This window comes from Pyxicephalus adspersus, chromosome 1, assembly GCF_032062135.1.
Source record: "Pyxicephalus adspersus chromosome 1, UCB_Pads_2.0, whole genome shotgun sequence".
Lineage (NCBI taxonomy): Eukaryota > Metazoa > Chordata > Amphibia > Anura > Pyxicephalidae > Pyxicephalus > Pyxicephalus adspersus.
The window spans coordinates 145,078,857-145,091,097 of NC_092858.1; the positions used below are offsets into that span (position 1 = coordinate 145,078,857).

Below are 12,241 nucleotides of genomic sequence, written 5' to 3' on the forward strand. Positions count from 1 at the left end.
CCGGAAAAGAACGACTGAAGATGCTGGCACCCACGATGGAGCGAGGAGAGGTAACAAAATATTGTGAACAGGCAGCTAAATAAATTATATTGTAGAAGGGATATCGTCTTTCCCCTCTACAATAATCAACCTACGTGTTCGCATTTTTTTTTGTATAGTTCCACTTTAGAATGACATTTAATTAGGCAAATTTTAACCACCTGAGCGTTACACTGATGTCTAGATTTCTGTACCAAAAGCGTCACAGGTTTTTATGAATTGTTTTTTAAATTGTAGACCTGTAACTTACAGAAATATGTTCGAACAGGGTTCTAGTAAAAATAATGAATATAAAAAATGCGTGGGACGATCAGCGGGACCTTGGCCGGCGGAACGCGGGATGCTGGCCGGCGGAACACGGACCCGACGCTGGATGAGCACAGGTAAGTGGGATTTAAAGGTAAGTCGAAAAAACACGGGCTTATCCCAAATAGCATTTTTTTGTAAGACGAAAAATTACGGGGTTAGCGGTTAGGGGGTTAAGAAGCATTGCAAGATGTTTTACAAAAAAATAAACACTTGTTTTAAATGCTACCCTTTAATGGGATGCCAAAATGAACAAACTATAAATAATATATAATATTTAGTAGAAAATAATATGATAGTTAAGAGGAGAGGAGAAAAAGGGCCTACAAGGAGATAAAGAGTAGGAGATTTTTTTTTCTTTGTCAAGTTGCTTTAGCTGACATTATATGCAAGTCATAGCTCACCCCTTTGATCTGCAGCATAATGGAACAGTTAAATAAAATGTAACAATACATTTATATTGTATCTCTGAATTACATCTGAAAGGTAGTTTTTTTACCAGCAGTATTTGTTTTTATGCTGTGTTTTGCTGTATTTACATCAGCTACAGATATTTGAGAACTGCCATGGAATATTGGCGGTGGTGGGGGAAGGGAGGCGAAAGAGGGAAGGATGGGTGTGTTACACATGACATGATATATTTTGATTTTGCATGTAACATGCCCAATGTCCACATGAACTGAAAACAAACACACTGAGCATAGAACCCAACTGTCTTTATTTGGTGGGACTGGCCCACTTTTGGAATCAAAGCCTTCTGTTCTTTTTCCTTCAGATGTTCCTCCATTGGAGATGATGTATAGACCTTCATAAATAGAAATTTGGGCAGGTGGTTATTGTAGAAAGAGACAGGGGATGTCCCCTGTGCAATAACTGCTCTTACGTGCCCAGCTGTCAGATTTTGCTGAGCTGTGGATGTACAGCTCAACGTTGGTTGCCAGAAAAACACATCAATCTTGACTTTCAATGCTCATGCCATGAATGAATGAACTCCTGAATGCCTGCACAGGAGTTTTGTCATCCGGGCATGGCCAATCATCATAAAGTTCACCTTTGGGAAGTAAAGAAGTAGGAAGGTGGTGACACCCTGGGGTGATAAGTAGTCACAGAGTTTAGTTCCGCTTTAACTACCAAGAAAGTCAAAGCACCGTACATAGTTGCTGTACCCATTTTTCCAACCCCCATAAAGGCCTCAAACCCTGCCCTATCTCTGTTGGTGATTGTTACCCCTATATCTAACTAGCCCTAGGTTTACTTACACCATTAAACTATTCTACGCACACTATGGTTTAACTTTACTGTACTTTATTACTAAAAGGTTATTTTACTGCAACTTGAGTATATTATTATGATTTATTACATGTACTATTACATTATGTCATGGTTTGTTACTTCTTGTGCCCACCTATATATTGAATTCACTCCATTTTGTACTTACTTGTGCAATAAATTTGAATTCTCTGTATTGTACTTTCTCTATATTCTCAATAAAATAAATTGCTCATAAAAGTAAATATACTGTATATATACATTTTGCTAATAGATTCTATATAGTAGATGTATGTACTAAATGGGTAACTTTTTTTTTGTATAGTTCTGTGTATCATAAAAAAAAACTGTCATTTTGAGGTATGAGGTATATTTTTATACCTTCTTTTCACGCAGTAGTTCTGCATTCCAGCAATATATATATTTATATAAATATATATATATATATATAAATATATATATGATATTTCTCTGGGATTTCCTAATACTGGACCTCTCTGGGATTTCCCAACACTGGACCACACTTGCACAATGTGTTGAAACAGTCACTCTATCAGAAACTTGTTTGATATGGTGAAAACACTACTACAAATGGGAGCCGGACAATGCATACCTGAACAAGTAACATTATGACAAGATCACAGGCATTATTTTTATGACAGCCACTGGTATAAAAATACTTTTAGACTTTAATATGTCAGCATATTAAATATACCAGCATTCTATAAAAGTTTAATGATTGGATTTGCATTAATACAAGCAAGCTGTTTGTAGTTGGGACATGCTAGCCTTTTATTTATTCTTGTAGTGTCTAACAAAAGATGTGCACACAATGATTTGCAGATGTCATAACTACAGGATATCAATTCCACTGACCAAGTTCAATGATGTAAAACACAATATTGGCTGGCATTTTTTTATGTGCTTTCAGAATCAAGGTTAAAAAGCAAGCTGGGAATGTTTTAAAGCTTTCTTTAACCCTTTTCAATTACTAACATACCGAGTTACCTGCAGACCTGGGACAGAGAATATCCTGTATAGTGTCGGTGCTCATTCATTCATGCAAGGACATGTACATCCTACAAAGGCAGGAAACTTTGGGGTTCAAACTTTCTGTCTCTTGCCTGTCCCTCCTGCAATAAAGACCTACCTTCTGCAAATGATTTGTTTTTAATTTAATATATTTCATATATATTTTCCAACATCTGCACTTGTCCATCATTAAATTTTTTAAAGCAATGGTTCTGATTTACTTTTCCAGTCCTGGAATCAGGCCCAACGACATAAAGCTTAACAAAAGTATTACTATGAATATACAAAAGTTGCAATAAAAACAAAACTAGAAGGTAGTAAAGCAGACATATCACCAGGATTTTAACTTTATATGAAAGGGTAGACAACCTTTTTATGTAAGGTAAAAATTACCTTCTTTTCTTTAACCGTGATAAAAACAGAATGGGATTTGCAGAAGATAAGGTGAGTGGGTTTTTATTTTTTTTAATTTACCTCTACTTTAACATACCCAGCTTAACTCAAAAAAGGCAAAGAACAACTTACAAAGTGCAGTAATCTAACTCATCCAATAAGATGACAACTTTCACTAATCGGATCTGTACTTGTTATGATATACTGCAGTTTGCTCATTATAATTATGTTTTTTTGAACAGCTTTATTGAATAAATCTGACTTACTAAGGCGTTGTTAGAAAGGAGACATGTAGGAAACATTTTTTTACCATGACAATGAATATTCTGAAAACCAAAACATGATGCCTTTTTTTTGCTTTATATAAAGCCCTATATACCAAAAAGTAAATTTTTTTACAAATATTGGTAATATCTAGACATTTTATGAGTGGAACACAATGTATCAAGGCTTTATTACTTGTTCCCTTACATTTATATTTACAGTAATGCAAATGTTTCATGGAAGAGAATAGAATAACATTTGCTTTGTTTGCATTACTGTCATTCACTTGTCATTTTAAATATATCTTGTCATTGTCTACAATAAACAGATTTATGTATTTAAATGTGCATTGCTTTGTGGGAAATTTTGTATTGTGTACACAAACTTTTAGAACAGATGTTTTTTCTCTATAGGAATGTTCAGTCATGAAATTACAGTGGACAGAAGAAAACTATGTGTATTATGTGACCTACTTGCAACACAAGTTGTGTGTGAATTCACAGGTGTCCCGTGAACTCAATTGTCTTTGCTGATGGTCCTATTGGACTTACATCAGTGGAAAGTATTTTGTCTGGGTGTAAATAGCTTGTCAGTCAATTCTGCTTCCAGATAATTCACTAATAGGTGCCATGGCAAAGAGTAATTGACAGAGATACTGTCATTATAATAGGTCCCTATAGTTCACAGAACTTGAATGTTTCATTCTGTTGATTGACTTGCCATAAATGTATATTATATATTTATCACTACCCTTTATTCGGAAAATCCAAAGTTTTAAGTTGACACCAGGACAGAAATAGAGGGAAAATATTTTAACAAGAAAAACATTTGATTTAGTGACAACCGTCAAAGAGACGGTTTTAATAATTTCAGAGAATAATTTCATTTCGTTTACATTCTGTTATGTCTACAGGACAGACAACAAGAGTAATTTGGTGGTAGTTGAATGGGAAATGGCAGTTTCTAAGGCTTCTGCTGGGCACTGGTAGCATTACCATACATTACCATTGCCCCTTGGGATAGTTGGGAACTTAAAATGCAGAGAGAACACACTCCTATATATTGAAAGGGTGCATTCTTGCAGGATTTCACACATCTAGTTTTCCAAGGGGAAAGTAGTGAGGTGATATGATCCACATCTAAAAAGAGCAGATTTATTAGCAGATTTATTAATTATAAATTTGTAAGTGATCTACTTAGGGTGAAGGGGATCCTTCAATAAAATGTTTTTATGTAAGGTTCACCTAAAGCAGACCTAAACTAAAATTTTTACCTTACATAAAAAGGGTAGACAAACCTTTTTTATAAAGTAAACATTATCTTCTTTGGGGGGGGGTTAAAACCCTTTTTTTTATATTCTATGATCTTGGGTATATGCAGAAGGAGCTTTTATTTCAAAGGGAAAAAGAAAATGCCAATTTCACGCATGTGCAATGAGATTGGCAGTCTTTTTTTGCCATCTAACACAGGTTACATTAGCCGAACTCGCGGCCCCGCAGTGCGAGATTGGGTGACGTAAGCAGAAGGCGCAGGAGAGGCAAAGAAGATGGTGGCGACCAGCAAAGGAGGATTCTAGAACGACCCAGGACCTGATCCAGAAAACCTCCAGAGGTGCAAAAGTAAAGATGAATGTTTTTTTTTTTCAGTTTAGTTCTGCTTTAAAGAAAAATACTAAAGTTTTGTGAATATATGATAAACAAATATGGAAAAACTAAATATTAAATAAAAAAATTAGTTATACAGTTGTGACTAGATCAAATCAAAGACTATAAAAGGACAAAGGTTCTTCCAACAATAAAATGTCCTTGGACAGCTTGGAAGATTAAAAGCAATGACGGTATGACTTTAATAATCACGTCCATGACAGCAGCATCCATTCTTTGTAAATCTATGTTATGAAAGCACTTTAGCTCTCAAAAAAGGAAAATAATGTGACAAATTGATTTATCCCCTATTTTCTTTGCCAAGTCTTGTCAAAGACTACGTATACACGTCAGATGATTTTTTCCCAAAATGAGGTGCTGGGCTCCTCTAGGGCGAGAATCTGACATGGTCATCCAATGTCGTTCATGGATCTGTCAGGATGATAGAAGTGAAGGGAGGAGAGCACAGTGGGGTGTTGCTCACTCCTTACCCCTCCCCTCTCCAAGGAAGGAGTACGTAGTAGTATGCAATATGTACAGCGCTCATTTGTTCATCATTCAGTTGTTTATCACTGGAAACGATTGTGAAGACGACAATAATAGATTGTATGTACGCAGACTAAGAAATTTAAAAATACAAACCACGTTTAGAGATAATGAAGTAGTTCCTTATTGCATATTGTAGAACTATAATCCTTTGAACACACACCACAATAGCTGCAATTTAGTATTCTAAAATAGACAGAATCTCAATTTACATATATGCACAGCTATTTATAAAGGCATTATCACTAGACTTTGTGCAAATGGTGGACACTGAGTTCCTGAGTTGAATTTGAAGGTTGCTGTTGGGGTACTGTAGCATGTAGAATGTCTTTTTTGTTGGCAAATTACCTTTTGATCATTGTGAACTTAGTATAAGCTTGTATTATAATGATTGGAGATGGGTGAATGTGCACAATAAAGTTTTATGTCTGAATAAATTGATATGTCTTTTAATGAGTTGTCTTTCAGTCATGGTATTTCTTAATATATGACTAAATATGTCTACTGTATAGTACAGAGTGGATCCTGGGAGGTAATGGCTGCTAACAGGTTGCCATGTACACATCAGCTTTCAGACCACTACCAAGATAAACTTTGGGCAGTGCACATATTGGCTGCTGGTCTACCTGTAACACCCACCAGTGAATTGGAGCACAATCTGCTGTTTATCTTGGAAACCTTCTGAAAGCTGATGTCATTGACAATTGGTTCACAATCACTAACCACTGGAAGACAGCAATGAAGTTCATTGATTGATAGGATAGCCAAAATAAGTGCCATGTTAGCCTAGAAACACAAGTTAAAAAACTAAAAAAATACCCTTTTACACTAAAAGTATCTATATTTTAGGGGTGTTCAGGGCATTTGTGCTAATAAAGCAAGATAAATATACCCCTTGGTGTTTGTATGGTGGGTGACAACCTATTAGGATATTTTCAGAATCTAAAAAAATCTGGTATTATTCCTCTGCAGTATGTATTTGATATACATATAATCACACTCGACTTGAGCTAGCTCAGTATTGTCAGGTTGTCAGGTTTTGCCTTACATGTGAGATACAGTAAGACATTTTTTTATAGAGTAGCATTTAGAATGCAGAGAGGAAATAAATGATGCCACCAAAGAATCATGCAATCTATTCTATTCATTAGCAGGATGTACAGCAATTATATTATCTAACTGAGCTTGCCCATACTGGTAATTGGTGATATTATTCAGCCTAACTTGGTGTATTTTTTTATTGCACCTTAAATTGAATATATTGGTTAGCTATTTTGATGTTGACTAAAAACGGTAAGACGTTCCAACACAGAACAAATTTGTACTTTGGAGCTGTATGGTCCATAATAGCTAACAGATCTTTAAGATGCAAAGCCAAATCAATAAATACACAGATACAATATCACAATTTATTATATTGAAAATTTGCTATTTACCATTTTGCTTAGCTTGCAGGAAAAGTCTAAATAATCTTTAGCAATGATTTTCTCAGATTTGCTCCGTTTGATCCGTAACATATATAATTATCATTGCTAAAAAAAAAAGAGCATTAATACAGCTACCATACTTCAGCAGTGGTAATCTGCAATATATTACATTTTTGTTCTTGGATTTAGATTTAAACGTTATAAAAACAAATTTGGTGGCTGCTACTAACAACCTGTTTTTGAAATTCAATTTCAAGTCAGTAACTTCAAACGTGGAATCAGATAAAGAAAGTGAAGTCAAAGCTTCTAATCTTGTTCTGGGCCATTGACTGTAATATTAATGTAGTAACCGAACTAGCCATGGCAGCCTCTATACTTCCTTAATAACATTTTCCTATTTTACATACTTGGAAATGCTCTAATTTATCTCATAGTAATGAAGAATCTGTAGACACCATATCAGTAAATGACAGGCATGGCAGGTTTTTTGTTCCCCAATGGTCCTTACACCGTGCTGAAGGTTCAGAGGTCTACAATTTCCACATCCTATATTTTTTTTATTATGAATTGGGTCTTTATTGGATTCATTTCATTCATATAGCTTTTCCCCCAGCTTTACTAATAAGGGGGATAAAAAGATGAATAAATGTTTGAGGAAACTAGCCTGACACATGTTCCAGCAGCTTACAATAACTCAGATAATAATAGTCAAAAGCAGGCAGAGATAAATAGGAATCTCTTGAAGCTCAGTATGCTTCATGGAGCAGTTGGAAAGTATTAGTGAAGTTAACCAATGAACCAGCTTAAAGCTGTTCAGATCTGCTCTGGTGCACATTTGCATCGTAAATGCTGTGCAGTGGAGGAAAGCAATCAGCCTCAGGGCATATAAATGCACATTATTTATGCCAGCAAGGACTCCTGGTAGGAATATCAAAGATTATAATTCCAGACTTCTGATTTTTGTGGCCACACATGGGAACTCAGGACAGTTTTTGTGAACCTTAGTGTCTACAGTATCAGTCATAAAAGATACTGTGATGAGTTTAATTATAGTTATTTGGGTGAAGTACCAAGTAAAGTACCTCTCCACAGTTTGGAAACCAAGTTGTGCCGGTTTTAATATTGTTCTTTCTTCTAAATATAAATGCTTTACGGAACATGCAAAAACACCATCTTGTATAAGCCAATGTTCATTCTACACAATTACAGTTTAGTGATGAAGGAAGGATGGCAGAAAAAGGTCCTGGGGGGTCAGGAAGATTAAATCCGGCCCTAAATGTAAATACTGACAACTACTACTCATGACAGTAAAATTATTGCCATGCACAATGAACTATTGTATTCTCTTATGTCTGCAGAGGCTTCTGATGATCATTGGACCCAAAAGGATAGTATTCACATTTTCTAGAAAAAATATAGCTATCCCCAAAAAGCCGTGTGTGTGTGTGTGTGTGTGTGTGTGTGTGTGTGTACAACCACAAACATACATTTCCCTATTTTTTTTATAAAGACATTTTTTTAAAATAGTCCTTGAATAAAGAATATCCTACATCTATTCAGTATAACGAAAACTAAATTTAACTACAGCAGACCAACAATGCAAGCGACTACCCTCCTATTTATCTCCCATCTTCATAACAAATAACCCCGGTATATGTATAGTGTGTTGTGCGCTATTGGTTGCCTAATCCAGATTTCCTGTTGATCCTTTTTATATTTTCAATTCCACTAAGCCTGGATTTCTAAGCAGCTTGAACATTAATTGCTGCAATGCTCATATTAAAAGTGAATTGTGTTATCCCCTTGGGAACTTTTAGGAATGATTAAACTTTACTGTTCAATCAATTAAAAAAACTGTAAAGGGCAGCCCAGTGATATATACATTTAATAGCTGCATGTCTTCAGTGTGAATGATTCTAGAGAAAATGCTCTTTAAAAAAGAAAAATTGTTTATAATAGAAGAAAAAAACAATGTACGTGCTATATTCATTTCTATAAATAGGGGTTATATGTAATACATTATGTCACCCTTGCCACTGTTTAATACATAGCCTGTACTATGCAACTATTTCTTTGTTTACATCTCACTGGATCTCAAAAGCTGAACCCCAGGCAGATATTAAACAATACAAAATGGTTATGCATACACCTGGAAAATTCTCCACCAGAGAATGTTGGATGAATGTCAGATACGGTGCTTTATATCAAGGTTCCATTAAATATATTTTTATAGAAACATTAAGCATAGAAACCTGAATCTGTCTTAATATGAACATCCTGCAATTTTTACAACCATTCTCAGAAGGAAGAATTCTCAATGCCCTTAAGGGATCAAACCAATATTTGCTTTGGGCAGTATGAAAGGTTTGCGGGGACTACATTTATGTAGTCTATTTGCATAAGTGCTGCTTTTACTAGACTATATGATTTTATTTTTTGGAGTATGCATTTTTATCCTTTTAAAAACACCTATTTGAATTCTTTGGTTCTATATATGTTGAATTACAACTTATTTATTATCTAGTTTTTTGTTTATATAAGGATTTTATGCACCACTTTTTTCTTGTGACATTAACTTCTTGGGAGAAATGTGAGGCAACCAACTTTTTTGTGCAAGACTGCGGGTGTGCCTTGATCATAAGTCTACAAAAAAAATTACAAAACCATTAGCATATTTGTTGGGAGCATAACTTCTACACTGCTTTATGTAATTTTTGTGCTTTATTTTTGTCATCCTTTTTATTCAAGTATGTTAGATTATTTTGTTGAAGAATTGAAAGTGAGGTTGAAAATTGAAATTGAAGTGAAAAACAGAAATACTTATAATCTAATTTGTACATTTAGAAGCTTTATTTCACTTTGAAAGATGTGTTTGGTTTTTCAATTTTGTCAAAATTTCGAACATTCCCCAAAAATGCAATTTTACCATAATTTCACTAAGCTGTGGAAGAAAGGAAAATATCAGTATTGTGCCTTTTACCAACAGCCCAGGAACTACCACAGCCGGAATTCAGATTAAAATGTTTAGACCAAAAAAGATTTTCCTGGATTAGGTTGAATGGCTGAGGAGCAATACAGGCTAGTAAAGACATCACCTTGAAATGACATGTGTGCAGAAAGAATGAATTTTCTTGACCTTACAAACAATGTCATCCTCTCTATTTTCTCATATTGTATTTGATAAGATAAAGTTGTGCTTCGGGCAGTAAGAAGAATTCTTTACTTGGACATGGACAGAGGTCTAGCTTGCTTTCACTGTTTGCTGCCATTTTTTACAAGAAATAAAGAAGGAAAGCAGAACAATAAAGGATAGTTATATCTTAGGGTATAATTAATTATTTCAAATTAAATTACTTCCTCAATTTAATAGACAGTACAAGCTGTAGCAGTCAATGACATTTTCTAGTACATTACAACAGTTTACTGTAGTTATTATGTGTTTCTACATTACCCTCCTATGTCTTCTGATTTCAACAGCATTTGTAACTCAACTTCCCTGATAAACATTGTTATGGCAGATGTATTAAAAAAACTTTGCTACTAAAGCAGGTAATCTATCGAAAAGTAAGTTCCTCTTCTCTGGAAAGAAGGTATTGGAAATCCATTGAGCACATTACAAATAATTTGGAGTATATTTCTGTATTCTGAGAACACCAGCCACTTCTGTTCTATATTGCCAACAGGCTACCATTAGCAAGTTTATAGCTCAGAATTATTGACAAGCTGTTGGTACAGTGAGAAGCACTCAAAGGATATATCAATAAAAGGAGATTTGATGTGTCTCTTAATAAAATACCTAAACTGTGCTTCTGAGTGAGCAGAAAGAACCCAAGTTATCCTTTCAATGATTAGTTCATATTTTTATGTGTAGCTTCTAAAGATATCTGTAGAAAGATAAAAGCTTTACATCAGACGTTTTTAGAAACTACAATAAAACTTAAAGCTAATGCACTATAAATTGTTGTTTGGCTTGAATGCAGCTTTATGGCAGTACGTCATTTTAAAAAATTTAAAAGACAGATAACAAAGGTCAGTAAATGTGATTCTATATCAATTTTTTTAAAATCATTCAATGTATTTTAACGTCAGCTAGTGTAAGTATTTGAATTTGATGTAATATCAGAACTTCTGTACATCAAAATGCAAACTGGAAGAGGAAAGGTCAGTCAATGTGAACATATGCTGATAAGGCCATGCAAGGAGGAGAGACCAGAGCCCTTTCAGAATCAACCTGTTTCTCACCAGCTGCTGCTGTTGAGGAACATCGATGCTTTTCCACTTATGTGATGTCCAAAACCATATTGGAATGGTTACAATTTTGAAATGTCAAATCATTATGAGGTCTCTTGCAAAGTTTTAAATGTTGCACACGCTGAGGAAAAATAGTGCTAAACGGCCTGCAAATTTAAATCTTCAGTGTATTGATCTAAATGAAACCCTACTTCAGAATCCCTTGCTGCTAGTTTTATGTGAATATTGAACGGTTTATTTAATATTACAATCTTGACTTGCGATCAACAGTTATCTGTATCCAGCACGTTTCAACAACAGTAATATATTAAAATATAATCAATGATTGTTTCAGGCTTTGGCTTGACCTAATGCTTTGTATGTTGTGGGGTTTAGGGAGGCTACAATATAAATAATAGTCAGAGTTATTTACAGCTATTCAACTAACTATATAGTGGAAATACATACAGTATTTGTCAGCTGTGCTGCCTCCTATTAACAGTTTTATAATTTACACACCCCTGCCACATTACATAGTCATTGGGTCATACTTAATAAAAATATATGTGTAGTATGTGTGTTGTAGAGCACATGTGCACATGTGTTGGCTGCTACCCTACAGTGCACTGGGATGATAAAATGAATGACACCACTATGCACTGCACAATACGTGCAGGGGGAGTGTGCAGAAATGCATGTGTTTTTGCACAACTTAATGATGTTTTTAAAAGACCTACAGATCTCATATTAGACAACGAAAAGAAAACAGTTTCTAATCAGAAACATGGGATCTTAGGGACAAAACAATCACTAATTTTAAAAACATATATCTATACTTTATTTACATTGTATAAACCAAACAGAAATAATAATTTCATACAATAAATACATATACCATTAAAAACATGTATATTGCCAAGGTAACTATTGAGTGAGTATATGCATTCCCCAGGCTCTTATTGTGGTAAATTGTGTATGTTGCAGATGAAGTAACACTTCCTCACTAAAGATCTACTTCAGAGACCACAAATATTATTCAACGTGTTTCGCAGCCTTGACCACTGCTTTTTCAAGAAGAGGAAAAGAGAAAGC

At 34.7% G+C, this 12,241-nt stretch overlaps 1 protein-coding gene across 1 annotated transcript in view; it reads right to left on the minus strand.

Moving 5' to 3' along the window:
* PITPNM3 (PITPNM family member 3) overlaps window positions 1-12,241 on the minus strand; it is a 293,907-nt gene that overhangs the window by 25,600 nt on the left and 256,066 nt on the right. The window lies entirely within an intron of this gene.